Below are 13,868 nucleotides of genomic sequence, written 5' to 3' on the forward strand. Positions count from 1 at the left end.
ATCCTTCTCTAGGAATTTACCTTCAGCAAGGAGATATGCAGCAACTTGAACACCACCTTCACAATAGGGAGCAGGCACATGGGATATAAGAGACTGGCAGCCATGTAGCCTCTGGGCAAATTACCAACAGTATCAATAATAATTTCATGTTTGTAAATTTAAGGGCCAAAGAAGGAAGGATCTGGGGAAGAATATTTTGAGAGAACCCCAGAAAGTTCCAACTAGGGAATAAACTGGGGAAGAGTATAGACACGGCTTGAGGAATGGCCCAAATAAAACCTTTCAAGGAGTTCAGGAAATTTCTTCATGACAAGTTAGGGATTGATTCTAAAAATGTGTAAGTGACTTGGTAAGTTACTCATAGAATGATTATCAAGGTGCCCAATTGGGAACCCAGAGCAGAATAGACTGATAAGCTCCCCTTTTAGAGGAGAAGTTGGGTAGATTAGTCAAAGTAGAGTGGTAGTGTCTGTGTGTCCTTCATGGCTGACTACTCACTTTAGCCTGTCATTTCTTTGGAAGTCTTGTAGTCCCATGGAAAACAGAAATCTGGCAGTCTTAGCAGGTAAAAAACACTACTGTAACATTGTAGGATAAACACTGGACTGTAAGTTTGGGTTGAATTACAGGTCAGCAGTTCAAACCCACCAACCGCTCCTCAGAAACCCTATAGGGTTTCTATGAATCAGAACTGATTTGATGCACTTAACAACAAAAACAACAGTAAAAATTAAGTTAAATGCATTCACATTCCAAGAGGCCGGCATCACTGGTCATTTCTTTCCTTGATACAGACTGTTGATAGGCATTACAAGCCCATTTTATACAATTTCTTTTGTGGCAGAGGTGGGACCTTTATTTCTAATTAAAAAAAAAAAAAAGGAGGGAGACCCAATTCTGTCCACATTGCCAGAATGATTTGTTTCTCAGCCACCCTCTGTTTAGGTCAGTCTCTATAGATGAGGATTCCCAGAACTTAAGAGGAAACTATGACAGATCTGGTAGACATGCAATGAGGAGCTCCATCACCAACAACACAGAATACCAGACTAAGCAGGCTCAGGAGATGGTGCTAGAACCATGAACCACATATAAAGGAATATTTAGAAGATTGGAAGACTTACAGCTAGGGGGATTTGTAGCAGAATCAAGAAATCCATTACTTGTTAATTCAAGAAGCTCAGCTACTCCCAGAGTTGCCATCCTGGGAGAGACCAAGTGGAGGAATGATCAGAACAGCCACGAATGCCTGACAGAATTGTGGGGAGATACAGGTGTGGACATTCTTTTTTTTGTATCTGTTCATTGGTCTCTCGCTGTCTGCACACCTCCATTCTGGTGACTAGAGGGGATGCCTCAGCAAATGGACACCCCACCTGCACCCCTGGAGGGTTCTACTATGCATGCGCACAGATCTCCTCGAAATTTAAAGTGACAGTTTCCACTTAAAACCAAACGGCCATCACTCGTCTATCAGTTTGTCATACTGTGGTGGCTTGTGAGTTGCTGTGATTCTGAAAGCTATGCCACTGGTATTTTAAATACCAGCAGGGTCACCCATGGTGGACAGGTTTCAGATGAGCTTCCAGACAAAGACAGACTCAGAAGAAAGAGTGACGAACTACTTCTGAATCTTTAATCACTGAAAAACTTATGAATAGCAGAGACACACTGTCAGATATAGTGCCAGGAAATGAGCCCCTCAGGTTGGAAGGCACTCAAAATGTGACTGGGGAAGAGCTGCATCCTCACTGTAGAGTTGACCGTGATAATGCCATTGGAGTAAAGCTTGTGGGAGAAAAGCGCACGGGACCTTCATTTGTTTTTGGGGAACAACTCAAAATGAGGAGAAATAGCTGTAAACATCCACTGAAAATAGGAACATGGAATGTAAGAAGTATGAATCTGGGAAAATTAGAAGTTGTCAAAAATGAAATGGAACGCATAAACATAGATATCTTAGGCATTAGTGAGCTGAAATGGACTGGTATTGGCCATTTTGAATCTGAAAAACATATGGTTTACTATAAGGGGAATGACAAATTGAAGAGGAATGGTGTTGCATTCATCATCAGAAAGAACATATCCAGATCAGTCATGAGGTACAACACTGTCTGTAATAGGATAATATCCATGCACATACAGGGAAGCCTAGTTAATACCACTATTATTCAAATTTACGTACCAATCACTAAAGCCAGTGAGGATGAAATAGAAGAATTCTACCAATTATTCAATGTGAAATTGATCAAACATGCAATCAAGATATATTGATCATTACTGGTGATTAGAATACAAAGGTTGGGAGCAAAGAGGAAGGATCAGTAGTTGGAAAATATGACCTTGGTGATAGAAATGATGCTGGAGAAAGCATGATAGAATTCTGCAAAACCAATGATTTGTTCATTTCAAATACCTTCTTTAGACAGCATAAAAGATGACTGTACACATGAACCTCACCAGATGGAATAAATAGAAATCAAATTGACTACATCTGAGGAAAGAGATTATGGAAAAGCACCATATCATCAGTGAAAACAAGGTCAGGGGCAGACTGTGGAACAGATCATCAATTACTCATATGCAAATTCAAAATGAAGCTGAAGAAAATGAAAACAAGCCCATGAGACCCAAAATATGGCCTTGAATATATCCCACCTGAATTCAGACATCATCTGAAGAAAAGATTTGATACATTAAACACTAAAGACCGAAGACCAGAAGAGTTGTGGGATGACATCAAGAACATCATACATGAAGAAAGCAAAAAGTCGTTCAGAAGACAAGAAAAAAGGAAAAGGTCAAAATGGATGTCAGAAGAGACACTGAAACTTGCTCTCCAGCGTAGAGATGCTAAAGCAAATGAAAGAAATGAGGAAGTCAAAGAGCTGAATAGAAAATTTCAAAGATCAGCTTGAGAAGATAAAACCTAACATTACAACAAATATGCAAAGATCTGGAATCAGAAAACTGAAAAGGAAGAACACACTCAGCATTTCTCAAGCATAGGGAACTGAGGAAAAAATTCAAGCCTCGAGTTGGTACCGACCCATAGTGACCTCCTGAAAATATTTCTAAAGTATGAGATATGAAGTTTGGCCATCTTGGCCTCTAAGGAGCACTCTGGCTGCATTTCTTCTAAAACGAATCTATTGGTTCTTTTGGCAACCCATGGCATTTTCAATATTCTCCTCCAACACCATAACTCAAAAACATCAATTCTTCTACGGTCTTCCTTATTCACTGTCCCGCCAAGATGGCCAAACTTTGTCTCTCATACTTTGGACATACTTTCATGAGGGACCAGTCGCTGGAGAAGGATATCATGTTTAGTAAAGTGGAGGATCAGAGAAAAAGAGGAAGACCCCCAACGACATGGATTGGCCAAGTGGCAGTATTGATGGACTCAAACGTGCCAACAGTAGTAAGGTTGGCCCAGGATCGGGTAGTGTTTTGTTCTGCTGTGCATAAGGTTGCTACGGGTTGGTACCGACTCAGTGCACCTAACAACAACATCATTAGGTCAGCAAGGGAAGATTATCATACAAGCTTAGTGCCATTCTGGATAGTTCCCTCTCTGAACTCTCAGTTCTGGGTGAGGAAGTTCAGAAGAAATAAATGTTATGTTGTTAATAGCCTTCCACCTTATATTGGAGAAGAAAACAATCAAATTGTCCAGCCTATCACATGCTGCATCAAAAATCAAACACAATGAAGTGAGATTGACTTAGAGCCAAATGACCAAGCCCAGAGTTGCCTAGAGATCAAGCAAAGTCAGAAGCCAAGCTGAGGGTGGATGCAAGAGCTGTGCCCAGGAGATTCCAGGCATAGAGTCATTTTCCAGAGGACACAGTTGGAGGAGAAGGCAGGGATTCCATCAAGGGCCAGTGATCCTAATTGTCCCTCACCCAAAATCAAAGATATCCTTAGAATCAGTGATCTGGACAGCTCCCCAAACTAAAGAACTTTTGAGTAGTCTAGTAACTGAAGAATGCTCCCCCTCTAAGAATGTTGGTGGTCAAACTTTTAAAGAAGCCACTTCTGAAAAGACTGCTGTGATGGTGAGTGGAAGGTCAGGTTGCAGGTGAGGCTGCAGAGCCATGCTTATGGTCAGCCTGTTGAAAAGCCCTAGTTTCAGAACATTGGAGAGCTCTGATTCAGGACCTTTGCTTCCATAGTCTCACCCCATCCTGAACACGCACTGGAGACACATTCCCAGGCTCTTTGTATCCACATAAATGATAGCTTGGGTCTACCAACCTTAACAAAATGGAGTCAGTTTAGTCATTAGTTCTTGATAAATGAAGACCCTGAAAATGAGGAAGTTAGTTTAAAAATTAGCTGAGATGACCTCATAGTCCTAGAAGGAGAACAAGATGTGCATAAGACCACCCAGATAGTTATCTCAGGAACTAAGCAGTTTGGATCCTAAAAGGTGGAATGTTTGAGAAGGATTATTGCCTGATTGTTTCCTTTTCCTTAAAGGTAGAATGTTAAAAGAAATTTATTGCTTTATTGTTTCTTTTTCCAAAAAAATGCTATCTTGATGTTAAAATAGATTAAGTGTACATCTAAATGTGTTGTTTTAAGTGCTTTTGAGTCTATTCTGACCCATAGCTACCCTATGTAGGGTTTCCGAGGAATGGCTGGTGAGCTTGAACCACTGACTTTGCAGGTCAAATGACTTTGCAGTACAGCACATTAACCCATGGTGTCACACCAGGACTTCACATCTAAATGTAACTTGTTGTTGTTGTTGTTGTTGTCAGGTGCCATCTAGTCAGATCCGACTCATAGCGACCCCATGCACAGCAGAACAAAACAATGTCCGATCCTGGGCCAACCTCACTACCACTGCCACACTTGAGTCCATCAGTGCTGCCACCTGGCAGATCCATCTCGTTGGAGGGTCTTCCTTTTTTTCTCTGACCCTTCATCTTACCCAGCATGACATCCTTCTCCAGTGACTGTTCCTTCTTGACAATATGTCCAAAGTATGAGAGACAAAGTTTAGCCATCTTGGCCTCCAAGGAGCGCTCTGGCTGCACTTCTTCCAAAACAAATCTATTGGTTCTTTTGGCAGTCCATGGCACTTTTAGTATTCTCCTCCAACACAACTCAAAGGCATCAATTCTTCTACGATCTTCCTTATTCACTGTCCAGCTTTCGCATCTATATGAGGTTATTGAAAATACCATGGCTTGGGTCAGGTGCACCTTAGTCCTCAAGCTGAGGACTATATAAAGTACCTGCTCTTCATAATGGGCAGGACCGTTCTGAGAAATGATTCTCTCTGTCCTCCAGACTGCTGACTTCTGCTAATAAAGCTTGGATCAGATCTCTCCCTGTCTCTGTGATTGACTACAGTGACAGGCCACAAGCCCTCATTTCAGTTTGGCAATATAAATGGCAGAGTGAGCACCCTGCAGTAGCAAGAGGAGGACCTCGTAAGGCTGCAGGCCCCCAGAAGAATCCAAGATATATTTAATACAAATGAAGAGAAAGCAAACACAAGAAGCTCCAAATGAGGAGAGATTTCTAAAATCTCCCAAACTTTGCCTGCGACGGGGTTGCCAGACTGTGATGCAAAAGGTGACCAGTTTCTTCCTCAAAACATAGCACCTTAAAACAAATGAAATCAGCAAAAGGGAGAGTTTTTGTTTCAGTATGCAGTACAGTAGATTACTTCATATAACTGTTCTACCCATAATCCTAGTAACACCCACCAAACAACTTTTTTCCTGCTGCGTCTGGGTAAGAAAAGGTCAGAGAAGATACAGATAATAATATGTGATTAAGTCACGAATAATTGTTAGCAGAGTTAACTGTGATTATAAAAACTCAGAACATGGATATAAAATGAGTCATTTCAGAAGCAGGAGAGTGGATCTCACTACCATTAAAAACCCACAGAGCTAGAGCTAAGTACCTTCAAGGTGAGGCTTATGGCAGACTGCTGTGCCCTGTGAGCATTGATCGGCAGCCCTAAGAGAACTTTGCAACATTGCAGAAGCAGGTCAAGGGGCCAAGGGCCAGAGACAGGTCTTCTGTGGGTGTGGCAGAAAAGAGGCTGTTGTGACTGGAAGAACTGTGCTCTGAACATTTCTGACCCTGACTTGCAACCTGTTAACTTCCTTAGTAAACTCCATGTCCGAGTATGGTGTCTGAGTTCTGTGTGACCACTGCAATGAATTATTGAACCCAGCTGAGTAGCTTGCTGTGGCTGGGAAGATTGGTGCTGCATATTTTTACGATGACTTTGATGTATCTTCTCCCTAAAAACTCAAAGGAAATATATTTCCCTTTTTCATCTTTACCCAGAACTGAGTCTTCTTATTGCATTAGGTTGATGGGCTCAGTTGCTATTCACAGCTCCAACTATTGCAACTGATTTCAGACTTCTCTTCACAAATGTGCTGATTACTTAAATGGAGCCTTCATGCTCAGGCATTTAGAGGAAGATTCAAATACAAATTTGTTTACAGTTTTAACCTTTCTAAGGTCTGAACTCTGAATGTAAGAAATATGTTTGCATAAATCATTGAGTACTAAAAGGCGGGGCCCAAGTCCCATTAAATACTCAGAGTGTCAGTTTCTTGCTTGTTACAGGAACCCTGGTAGATGAAACCAGGTTGATTTTCTCATCCTGATACAAGCTGGATATATCTCTAGTTGAGAACACTCCATGTTTCCTCTTCATATTCTATTAGGACATGGACTGTCCTCCATATTTCAAGTAATTTCTTAACATACATTCCATTCCAGTCAAGCCCCAGCTAAGTCTTTCTTATACAAAGTTTTCATGTGTTACTCCAGACCACAGAGGTCATATCAGATACATGTTATGTGTATTCTCATATTTGCTCTGCATTGTATGCCTCCCAGTTCCATAGCTTCTTGCTATGTTAAATGGCTACTACCACAGACATTTAGTTACCCTTGGGGCTTCAGATTCAGTTTTGTGGGTCTGGCCAATCTGTTTTTTTTGGTTACTGAGCCTCTTATTGGCTGTCAGAATGAAGCTATGCCTACTAGTTGTGTTTTTGAGTCTGTGACACCTGTTACTACTCTCAGATTTGGATGAGTTGTCATGTCATATGTGGGAGCAGAAAGATACCAAAAGGGCTGGATGGCATGACCCAATCTATGGAGAGAGTTAACTCCTCATGACTAAAACTAAATAAATGGGAACCAGAATTTAGCTCGGAGACAGGAAACCAGGTACCGTTTCATTCTACTCTCCCAAGGACTGCATTGCTGTGTTCGGTCCTGTAGTCTATATCCAGAAACCCCATGAAACTGAATGGATGAACAAACAGAATAACTGTCAGTGCTTCTCCTCACTCATCACAAAGCAGAGCCAATGTATTGAATTGTTTTTTTATGCTTCTTTTCTCCATCTGTTTCTTTCATTTTCATTGTACTAAGAATACATCCTATAAATAAAGTATAGATATAAATCATTAGGCCAGACATTGTTTTATAGATAACTTGGGCTAAATTAATTGTATAAGGAGTAAGTCTAGAAAGCCAACCATCATGGTGAATCCTCGAATTGGACTGCCTACTTGTTGGAGAGCAATTAGAACTACGTTGATGATGCCCGAATGTGCAGCCTAAATGTATAGCCTGAAACATGGACTTAAGTGCTGGAAGTTTATATGGGATGTGATCTCAGAAATCAGATGTAAAGAAGAAGTGGCATTAAGGAAGATAATGAAGGAAAACCAATATAAATGTGTTTTTGAGATAACTCCTATAAGAAATTTTGTTGGAGTACTCAATACTAAACACTTTCCCACAATTTCTGCCGGAAGATAATGAGGATAGAGTATTTAATCCATGAATCTCATCACACATTATCTTCAGGATATTAATTTTTACACTACTATTGTGCCTGAGTCAGTAATTCATAAAAGAGATTGGTCACCACCACGTAACAGAATCTTAAGGACTCAAGTATTATACACTGGCTGTGGCAACAGCAAGGAGAGCAGTTGTGGGAGGTGAGAGGCTGTGGGAGGTAAAATGAAGTCCTTGTGGTAAAACATGGAATGCTATCCAACATCATTGTTGAAAGTGGGACACTTCAAATGTAAGGTGATTCTGAATCTGTACGGAATTGTCTACAATGGGCATGGCTGAAATCAGACCTAGGCTAAGGGCATGTTGTAGAAAAGTTACAGTCCACCCTTGAATCATTCAAATCTTCTACCTGACCTTTACAAAAACAAACTGGATAATGGCAGTTTGTGACATAACGCCATAAACTTAAGTAAATACAATAGTAACTGTTGCATGAGAGCCTAATATCCGAGGCACTTGGTGTATATAAAAAGAACAGTCTAAAATGGGGCCTTAACTCCATTTAAAATTCTGAGCATGAGTCTAGAATCCGTATTGAATTTTGAAGTTGTCTTTAACAGTAGTTCCTCTAGCCTTGATGTTGATCTAATCCTACACTTTTAAAGAGACATTCTTTTTCTCTGAGGTCTGGAAAGTGCAGGATGTCACAGTTTATTTCTAGAGGTCCTTTCCACTATAGTCAAATAGATGTAAAATGCAATCATTTATGCTGAAGAGTCTTGATACACAGCATTACCAATACATCTTTACAAAGAACCCTCAGAAACAGATAAGACTGAGATAGCAATTGTAATAGCAGGTTACCAGGAAAACCTTTCCTGCTACTGTCCCATGACCATCCTATAGAATGCTGAAGGACACATACCCTTAAGCAGTCATATAGTCACATTTATGTGTTATTCACCTATCCTTACCAAATCCCTACTTTTAGAAATCTCCCTTTGACTCCATTGATTGTCCTTCAGCCAATCATGATGTTGTGACTTTAATTTTCTTTTTACTATAACAATATGTACACGAAACGTTTGCCATTTCTACCAGTTTTGCAATTCAGCCATACAACCATACTTCCCATGTTGCACACCCATCATATTATCCATTTCCAAATCTTCTTTTCTCCCTCCTTTTTTTTTTTTTTTTTGTTTCTTTTCGTTTTTTCCCCTTCTTTCCTTTACTTTTTTTATTTGTGGGAAAGTTTCCAACGGTTTGTCCTAATGAAAAAAATATGTACATATGGTTTTCACTTCCAGTACATTAAAAAAGAAAAGAATTACTTTTTTCCTCCTTCATTTTCAAGTGCCTTCTCCTTCAATTAAATTTGCAGGTGGCTATGAGTCGGGTTACTAGCCTCAAGGTCAGCAGTTCGAAAACTACCAGCTGTTCCGTGGGACAAAGATGAAGCTTTTTGCTCCCATAAAGATTTACAGCCTCAGAGACCCTATGCAAGATGAGTCAGAACCGACTCCACAGCACATCACCACCACCACCACCATCACCACCACATTCTATCCAGTGACTAATTCACCCTTCCCTCCTGCCCCTTTATTTAAACCATCATAGAATGTTTATTGCAGAATGACTTTTTACAGTAATGGTTTCATACAATATTGTCCCTTTATGACCAACTAATTTCACTCAGCAAATTTTCCTTAAGACTCCTCCATGCTGTGAGGTGTTTTGCAGAGTCAATGTTATTCTTCAATGTCACACTGGACCAGTTATCATTATGTTGTTGTTAGGTGACATTGAGTCGGTACCAATTCATAGTGACCCTATGCACAACATAACAAAACACTGCCTGGTCCTGGGACATTATGTATCATTATATTACCTCTTAATTTCAAACCTGTAATATTCTCTTGTGTATATGCACCAAAGTTGTTTTCAACCATTCTTCAGGTAAAGGGCATCTAAACTATCTGTTATATTATTTCTTGCTTCAACTGTATAATTGGCATTGTAACTTTGAATTTAGGTGTCTTCTTGGTCAAGATTGTTTCTGGATTTTCAATAACTTCTTAATTTTACTTTTGCAGAGAGTGTGTTTTCTTTCTGGGACATTATTATGGATACAGTATTATAACTGAAATAAAATTGCACTGTATCAGTTATTATTTTATTACTTCTTAATTACAAACCCATCCTTAACTATGCGTTGTATGCCAGAGCTGGACCCTGTAAAGCTTTCTCCTATGCCAGCCAATATAATGCTATATTTTTTCAATAGATGATCTTGGAGGAAATCTACAAGAAGTAGCAGCAGTTAGAGTTTCTTTTCCTGCTTTTCAGTGGACTCTTTTTACCTGAGCTAGGATCTTTTGCCAATTGGATGGATGAATTTTTGACATAAGTCTGTAAATATTTGTGAAAGCATATAACCACATCTTTCTGCTGCAGACTGCCTAGTTGGTTCAAACTGCCAACTTTTTAGTAAGCAACTGAGTGCTTTAACAGCATTCCCACCAGGAACTCCTGGTGAAGTTGTATAGTATGCTATAAGATCAGAAAGAATGAGTCCTTTTATTCTGTTTCTTTCTTTCAACATTCCTTTAGATATTTTCAGTCTCTTGCTGTTCCATAGGAAGTTGAGGACTGGCTTTTCTAATCAGTATTTAATTGTATTGTTATTCTTCAGTACTGTTGTGTCAGTTTGGACTAATTGCGACTCTGCATAGGGTTTCCAAGGATGAACTGGTGAGTTTGAGCTGCCAACCTTGTTGTTAGAAGTCCAGTGCTTATCCTACAGTACCACATTTTTGTTGTTGTTAGGTGCCATAAAGTTGGTATTGACTTATAGCAACTTTATGCATAACAGAACGAAACGTTGTCTGGTGCTGCATCAACCTCACAATCATTGCTACACTTGAACCTATTGCTGCTGCCATTGTGTCAACCCATGTCATTGGGGTGTCTTCCTCTCTTCCACTGATGTTCCACCTTACCAAGCATCATGCCCTTCTCCAAGAACTGGTGCTTCCTGACAATATGTCCGAAGTATGAGAGAAAAAGTCTGGTCGTCCTGGCTTCTAAGCAGCATTTTGGCTGTACTTCTTCCAACACAGATTAGTTTGTACTTTTGAAGATCCAAAGTACTTTTAATATCTCTTCCAACACCATAACTTAAATGCATCATTTCTTCTAAGTTATTCTTTATTCACTGTCTAACTTTCACATGCATATGAGGCTACTGAAAATATCATGGCTTGGATCAGGTACACCTTAGTCCTCAAACTGGAATCTTTCCTCTTGAATACTTTAATGAGGTCTTGCGTAGCAGATTTGCCTAATGCAATATGTCAGTTGATTTCTTGATTGCTGCTTTTATGATTGTTGATGGCTGATCTAAGCAAAATGAAGTCTTTAGCCTCTTCAATCTTTTCTCCATTTATCTTAATGTTACTTATTGGTCCAATGGTGAGGATTTTTGCTTTCTTTCCATTGAGGTACAACCCATACTGAAGGCTGTGGTCTATGATCTTTATCAGTAAGTGTTTTTAGTTCTTTTTGCTTTAAGCAAGCAAGTTATTGCTGGATTATAGTGAATCTTCCACTAACCCTGAAGCCACATTTTTCTTCATATAATCAACCTTCTTGAACTCTTTATTCAGCATACAGATTAAATAAGTATGGTGAACAAATACTACCCTGGCACACACTTTTACTAATTTTAAACCATTCAAAGTTCCCTTATTCTATTTGAACAACTGTCTCCTGGTGTATTAGCAGGGTCCTCATAAGCAAAATGAAGTGTTCTGGAATATTTGTTCTCCATAATGTTGTCCATTGTCATTACCCACAGAACCAAAAGCCTTTGTATAGTCAATAAAGCACAGATAGACATCTTTCTGGTATTCTCTGCTTTCTGCCAAGACCCATCTAATGTTAACTATGATAACCCTTGTTTCTCATCGTCATCTGAGTTTGGCTTGAAACCCTGGAATTTCCCTTTCAATGCATTGTTGTAGCCATGCCTGACTTTTATTTAGCAAAATTTTACCTGAATGCAATATTAATGATATTGTTTGATGAGTTCTACATTCCATTATGTCAACTCTATTTGGAATGGGCACAAATATAGATCTCTTCCAATCAGGTAGTTATCTTCCACATTTTTTGCATAGATGAGTGAGTGCTTCCAGTGCCACATCCATTTTTAAAAATATTTCAACTTTATTACTTCAATTCTCATAGCCTTGTTCTTTGCCAATGCCTTCAGTGAATCTTGGACTTCTTCCTTCAGTATCATTGACTCTTGATCATATGCTTCCTCTTGCAATGGTTGAACATCAACCATTTATTTTTGATACAATGACTGTATATTCCATTTTCTTTGATATTTTCTGCATCATCCAATAATTTACCCTAAAATCTCTCAATATTGCAAGTCAAGGCTTGAATTTTTTCTTCAGTTTCCTCAGCTTGAGAAATGCTGAGTGTTCTTCCCTTTTGGTTTCTAACTCCACATCTCTGCATATTTCATTATAATATTTGTCTTTGGATTCTTTTGCTGCCCTTTGAAATTTATTCAGCTCTTTGACCTCCTCATTTCTTTCATTTGCTTTAGCATCTGCACACTGGAGATCTCGTTTCAGAATCTCCATGTCATCATTTTAATCTTTTCATTCTTTCTTGTCTTCTTAATGACTTTTTGCTTTCTTCCTGAGTGATGTTCTTGATGTAATTCCACAACTCTTTTTGTCTTTGATCATTAATGTGTAATGCATCAAATCTGTTCTTGAGATGATCTCTAAATTCAGGTGGGATATGTTCGAGGTCATATTTTGGCTCTTGTGGACCTGTTTTAATTTTTTTTAGCTTCATCCTGCACTTTTGCTTGAGTAATTGATGATCTGTTTCACAGTCTTCCCCTGGCCTTGTTTTGACTGATGATATGGAGATTTTTCCTTTCTACAGATATAGTCTATTTGATTTCTGTGTATTCTATTTGGTGAGGGCAATGTGTATAGCCATCTTTTATGTTGTTTAAAAAAGGTATTTGCTATGAATAAATCATTGGTCTTACAAAATTCTATGATGTGATCTCCAGAATTATTTCTAGCACCAAGGACGTATTTTCCAAAGACAAATCCAAACAAAGTTTCCAATCTTTGCATTCCAATCTCCCCTAAGCATCAATATATCTTGATTGCATGTTTGATCTATTTCAGACTGAAGATGTTTGTAGAATTCTTCAATTTCATCATCACTGGCTTTATTGGTTTCTGCATAAATTTGGATAATAGTTGTATTAACTATTCTTCCTTATGTTGTTCTTGTTTTTAAGTGCCATTGAGTCAGTTCCAACTCATAGCAACCATGTATAGGGTTGATGAGAAGCAGCTGGTGTGTTTGAACTACCAACGTTGCAATTCAAACTGACTTTGAGGTGGAATGCTTATCCTATGGCACCACACCAGTACTCCTTATAGCCATATGGATATTATCCTATCACAGACAGCATTGCACTTCAAGATAGATCTTGAAATATTCTTTTTGATGATGATTGCAATGCCATTCCTCTTTAATTTGTAATTTCCAGCATAGTAAACCGTGTGGTTGTCAGATTTAAAATAACCAATACCAGTCCATTTCAGCTCACTAATGCCTAGGATATCTATGTTTATGTATTCCATTTCGTTTTTGACAACTTCCAATTTTCATAGATTCATACTTTGTACATTCTATGTTACAGTTATCTGTAGATATTTACAATGATTTCTTCTAATTTTTGTTGTGGTCCATCAGCAAGGGAAAGTCCCAAATCTTAAAATATTTACTGATGAAGATCAAAGAACACAACCTTAGGTATGGATTGTATCTCAATGTAAAAGAAGAAAAAAAATTCTCACCACTGGATCAATAAACAACATTTTTATCAACTGAGAAAAGATTGAAGTTGTCAAGGACTTCATTCTTCTTGATTAACTATCAACAATTATGGAAACATCAGTCAAGAAATCAGATGAGATAATACCCACTTGGCCAGTCTTCAATGCCTGCAT

Source organism: Chrysochloris asiatica, unplaced genomic scaffold (genome assembly GCF_000296735.1).
Source record: "Chrysochloris asiatica unplaced genomic scaffold, ChrAsi1.0 scaffold00158, whole genome shotgun sequence".
NCBI lineage: Eukaryota > Metazoa > Chordata > Mammalia > Afrosoricida > Chrysochloridae > Chrysochloris > Chrysochloris asiatica.